At 47.0% G+C, this 5,671-nt stretch overlaps 1 pseudogene; it reads right to left on the reverse strand.

Moving 5' to 3' along the window:
- Window positions 1-1,833: 1,833 nt before the first annotated feature.
- Window positions 1,834-3,352, reverse strand: LOC101564170 (annotated as a pseudogene).
- Between the last annotated feature and the right edge of the window lie 2,319 nt (window positions 3,353-5,671).

The following is a 5,671-nucleotide window of genomic DNA, read 5'->3' on the forward strand; positions in this document are numbered from 1 at the left end:
GCTGGCTGTTGGTGCCCAGCTGGCTTGCTGCTACACTAGGAGGCCAGGCCCAAGCCACTCCTCTTGGAGATGCTTCCAGAGATGGGCCAGAGAGTCAGAGCTAGAGAGCCACTGAGCGGCCCGGAGCCCCTGGCTGGCAAGTGCGAGGTCTGAATTTGATTCTCAGCACCGGAGATGGGACGGAGAGGTGTTTTGTTTTCTGGTGCCCTCGGGGAATCGTCCAAGCTTGGGAGGTGTAAAGGAGCTTGAGCCCCTCCTGAGGCGTCTGGACAACGTCTACAGTCTAGTCAGGACTTCCCCTGGTTTTCTCATCTAACATAGTGATAATATATCAGTCTCCACTTTGAGTAAGCAAATGACTACCAGTGAATTTCATTCTCATGATACAAACTCTCTCCTTGTCTTCCCCAACTGCCCTGCAGGTGCAAACATCCCCCTCGGAGAATTCCAGGGCAGGGCTTTTACCTTCCAGACAGTCTCTCTGGCAATTATCTGCTTTAGTGTCAAGAGGATTATTTTGTTAACACATTAAAAACCTATTTAGAAATTCAAATGATTCCTTCAGCCCATGGTACACCGGGCCACTCCCAGAGGGAAAGGGCGCCACAGCCATCACTGGTTCTTGAGCGGTGGAAGAAAAAGAAGGCTGTGTGTAAGGATCAGGGTTACAGTCAGGGGGAATGTGGAGGTGAATGGTGGGAGCCATGGCTTAAAAATGTCATGGATATCATTTGGCTGAAATTAGGGTCTTATGTTGGATACGAGTTAGACAGAGCTTCCGATATGACTGTCGATAGTTTGTTCTGTTGTCGATCCCTGCTCTGTGCTACTACCCTGCCTCCCAGAAGTTTAGCTCAGCAAATGTAGCTCTAGCAGTACACTGCCCTTTCGGGTCTCCCGTGTTCTCACGGTGGTCATAGCATCCTCCTGCAGCTGCTGATTTTCCTCTTTGTTTCTTGAAAGACTCTGACCCGACCAGCTGCTATCCTGTTCCACAAAGCCATCCACACACCTGCAAATCAGGTCTCCAGGCAAAGGCTCTGTACTTCGCTTTACACACAACTGCAGCTGGGCTGATCTTGGTGCCTCCAGCTTCAATCTGTGTATGCAGTGACTGAGGCAGATTGCTGATGAGGGAAGAGGTTATGACGATGCTCTGTACCATAGTGAGCCCTAGAGTGGACATCTCAGTTTTATAACCTGAGGAACAAGGAAGTCAAGGAGACCCCAAGGAAAGCTTTTATTAAAGTTAAGCTGTCACAGTTATCTTCACAGCTCTGCAAAATGCTCATCAGCAGCCTCCTCTGTTGTACCACTCACCTCGGTGCTCATCATTTGTACATATTCAAAGAATACTAGGTACAGAACCTGGCCCGCAGAGGTTGGGCATCCTTTAGTAGGGAGTTTCCCATGAATCCCTGCGCCAGGGAAAAGCAGAGTAAGACACAGATGCACTGTCAACCAGGAAATTCTACATTTTAATGGAGAGAAAGATAGATATTTGAACTTGAATCATGTAATGGCAAGAAAGGGAGAGTCTGACATCAATAATAACATGGACATTGAGCTAGAGAAAAGCACATTGAAAGAGAGGAAAAGCCAGGACGTGGCATGGAGTAATGAGGATGCACACCCAAAGGGAGAATGCTTTTCCACATCTGAGGATTTTCTTGTATGACTAGAAATGCTACATTTAGTTTAAATCATTTATACATTTATTTTTATTTTTATTTATTTTTTTTACATGTGCTATTTTTAATGTATTAAAATCCCAACTGATATTTTTCTTCAAAGAATTTAAATTCCTAAAAATGACATCTGCACATAAATGTCCTTATTCAGAGTGACTCCATGATGCAAAGGGTAACAATTCAGACATGAACAGCAGCACATCTCATTAGTATCACAAAAAGCACAAGCGTAGGCACTTATCAAAGGAAATGTCTAGAACACGTGAAGTTGTCATGTCTCCATCATGCCTGCTCAGGGCTCTGCTGGTCCATCCAGTCTGCACATCTGACAATGATCTCACTGTCCTCAACAAAGCCACAGGGTAGCAAGAGTTCCTTCCAGCTGAGGACAGGGACTTCAGTCAGGGATATCTCAAGTAAAGACTCAGAGTCAAGTGGCACCACTCCCGTACCTCTGTGTCCTGCACAGCTGGGGCGCCCAGTTCCCTGGTGACACAGCAGTACCACGGCTCACCCTACCTTCACTGTGATCTAAGCAATCTGCTGCAGCTCAACAGTGACCCAGTGAAGCCAAGTATTAAAAAGCCTGTTGGATCAGAACCTGCTGTCTTTTGGTTAGGAGAAAATCAGAAGCAGACACAGCCCAACAGAACAGAGCAGTGAGGTGAGGACAATGACCCATCAGGTCTGTTGGGGAAGCGACAAGTCGGGGGTCCAGGCTGGCAACTCTGGAGAAGGTGTAAACTTGGCAGCGTCTGCTATTAATCAGAAAACCTTCATCCCTGAAGGCTTCACAACAGTAACTTCTGTACCGGTCAGACTGGTTGCATGGCAGACCCTTTCCAGAAGACTTAAGAACATCACCAAATATGCAGCACCCACCCTGCCCATGAAACCAGCCAGGCTCCCTTGTCCTTCTGCTCCAAGGGGAGTGGCTGTCACAGTTCTTCTCTTCCAGCTCGGTTGTCTTCCTTTGAGGCCTGTGATCTTGAATCCCCTGCCTTCTTCTTTTTTCCCTTCTCTTGCTTTGTTTTATTTTTCTCTTTGCTTCCTCCTCCTTTGCCAGGGTACACCTGCCCCTCCAGAGTGACATCAGCACACCTGTCCTGACTGACCAAGAAGTCCTTGATCTCCCAGGCATAGCTCCCGTCTCGCAGCATGAAGATGGCCCGATCTGAGCCCACGATGAACCTCTGCACGTCATAGTTGGCATTAAACAGGCTGCCCTGCCACAAGCTTGTGATCTCCTCAGTCTCCTTTTCTGTGGGGCTCCCAGATACAGTGACGAACATCATGAGTGTCTTCCCTTTCTTTGTCATCTTCAGGATGCTCTCAGGCTTGCCCGGATCTATCTTGGAGAAGTCAACAGGTGCTGGGGGGTCTCTTGTGCTCCGGAAGATCTCCCTCTTCTATGTCATCATCTCTCTCCCACTGTTCCAGGAGACGCTCCATGTCCGCATCGTTGTAGTCGCGAATGTCCTTCTTCTTCTTCTTCTTCTGCGGAGGCGGGGTGGTCTCGCCGGGCTTCCCGGCCGGGCCTTCGGCCGCACAAACCACAGCTAGAGGCAGCAGCAGTAGGTCAGAGGCACAGAGCAGGAGCAAAGCCGCACGCACCCACCTGGAGGCCGCCATCTTCGCTGTGCAGCGCCGCGCAGCGCAGGATGCCGGCTATACATTTATTTTTTAGTGAGAAGTCATATGTGGGATGCCTGGCAGAGTGTATGACACGTGACGTCTCTTTGATGGCTTAGATCTCAAGTGGCCTCCAAGTCTCCCCTGTTGGGAAGACGGCGGGATGCTCAGGGCGCTATTAGGAATGGAGCTGAAGGGGCTGCTGGGAGGTGGGGCTTGGTGAGGAGCAACAGGTCAAGGGACAGGTGACTGGAAGTGTTTATTCCCTTCTTGGTTCATTCACTTCTCTTTCTACTTGCTGACCACCAGGGCATGAACAGGCCTTTGTCTCCTCCAGAGCTCTTAGCCATCGCATTTCTGCCGTAAGGCAGCCAATCGTGGATTGAAGCCATTAGCCAAGATAAACTTCTTCTCCTTCAAGTTGCTGGTGTTGGTTATTTTGTTCCAGTGACAAAGAAAGTGACTGAGATAGGCTTCCAGGGGTGCTGACTCTGCGGCTATCATGGTTGCTAGTGGTAGACCTGTCTGCATTCATGAAAATCTGGACAGGTTCTGGCATTCTCTTAAGATGACCAGTTCGTGCACACTCTGCAACGACATTCAGTATGTACAGAATCAGACTGGGAGGTGGGAAGGAAACTGAATCGGGGCACCCAGAAATGCCCACCTGCTCGGTGAAGGTCACACTCCCTGAGCAAGAGCGACTTTGCTTTCTCTCCTTATAGAATTTTCTTCATAACTTCTTCAGAGTGGCACTCTTATTCCTGACTTACACACGAGGAGGTTGAAGTGCAGAGAGACGACGTATACTCGTGGGGTGCTGAGCTAGAACATGACAGCGCCAGCAGTCTGACAGTGCGCATATTCTCATCCAACTTATCATCGCTCTTTCCGGTGATCTCTAAGTGGCAAAAGAATGTGGACTTAGGGACAAGTCAAACACAGAATTGGGTCATAATTTTTTGTGTAGGAAAAAATGTCATGGTCATGGTATTCTCTAAAAGCTATAAGAACACAGGTCTGGGAAATTCTTCCTGCCTCTTGCCTCTCCTTTCTTCTCAAGGGAGTGGATTCATGACATACAAAGTTGCATTTTGTACCCCGTGGTAGGGACGCAGCCGTGCTTTACCAGGACTTCAGGGTTGCGATGTCCATCATGTGTCTACTCCTTTTCCTTTTCTAACAGGAGTGCTTCCTACAGTTCTCCTCATTCACCAATGCATTTGGGGTGCTAATGGGCCAACACATGTACTTTGGTTCATAATTCTTTAGACCACAGGGTTCTATACCCGGGTTTGATGGGGATCACAGGATCTTAGACTTGTGCTTCAGAATCTGGACAGTTTTGAGCACTTACATAACGCTGCATCGGAAAATTTCACTGACTTCATGTGCTACATTACAGTCAAAACATATAGGTACTTCAAAAGCACTTATAAAATTACCTCCAGGCTTTGTGTAAGAATGAATTTCATACTTAGACTTGGGCCCCACCCCCAGGAGAGCTCATTGTGCATGTGCAGATACTGTAATATCTGAAATTTGAAGCATTTCTGGTCCCAATCAATTTGCAAAAAGAGCCCTCAACCTGTACTATCTGTCATTGTCCCCAAAGTACCGCATACTGCCCCAAGAGTTCACTGGCTCTTCTGTTGTGCGTGTGGTCATGCTGATCCCCTTCCTGGACTGTTTCACCTGTTGTTCCCCCATCGCCTCCTCCTTCCAACTGACCTCAAAATTCGTCTCCTCTGGGAAGGCCTCCCACGTCCACTCCAGCTGTAAGCAATCCTGCTCTATGCTGAGTGTGTGTGGTACGTGACTCAGATTTAGCTGAAAGGTTTTGCACCTGTCACCCTTTAAGATGGATAACTATCTCATCTCTTCAGATGTTTATTGTTTGTTTCTTATAGACTGGAATTGTGTGTGTGTTTTCTATTTTGCTTTTATTTTTAAAGAGAGTAAAAAGAATAAAAAACATTAAAAATGATAAAGAATTTTACTAAACAAGAGGAGTATTCAACAGTAGTGGTTATATTTCATATTTTGTATCCCTTGCTCTTTATTTAGAATTCTCAGCAAAGTCATGAACTGGTGAACTACAAGGGTTCCATTTTCTCATTATGTCCAAAGAGAAAAATTGTCATTCTTTGTCATCTTCCTTCCTGCTTTTTTCTTTTTTTTGATCGAGACATATTATAATTCAATTTAACAAAATGCCTATGAAGTAGGGCCTAAAAATTCTGTACTGTCAAAGATACAGAGAGCTGGCAAAGACCATGCCGAGAAAAGCTTGTCAAATTCTCCTCTTTGCCCTTTGGTTTCCCTGTGGGGAGAGAGAGAGGGAGAGA

Source organism: Octodon degus, unplaced genomic scaffold (genome assembly GCF_000260255.1).
Source record: "Octodon degus isolate 3935 unplaced genomic scaffold, OctDeg1.0 scaffold00239, whole genome shotgun sequence".
NCBI classification, from domain to species: domain Eukaryota; kingdom Metazoa; phylum Chordata; class Mammalia; order Rodentia; family Octodontidae; genus Octodon; species Octodon degus.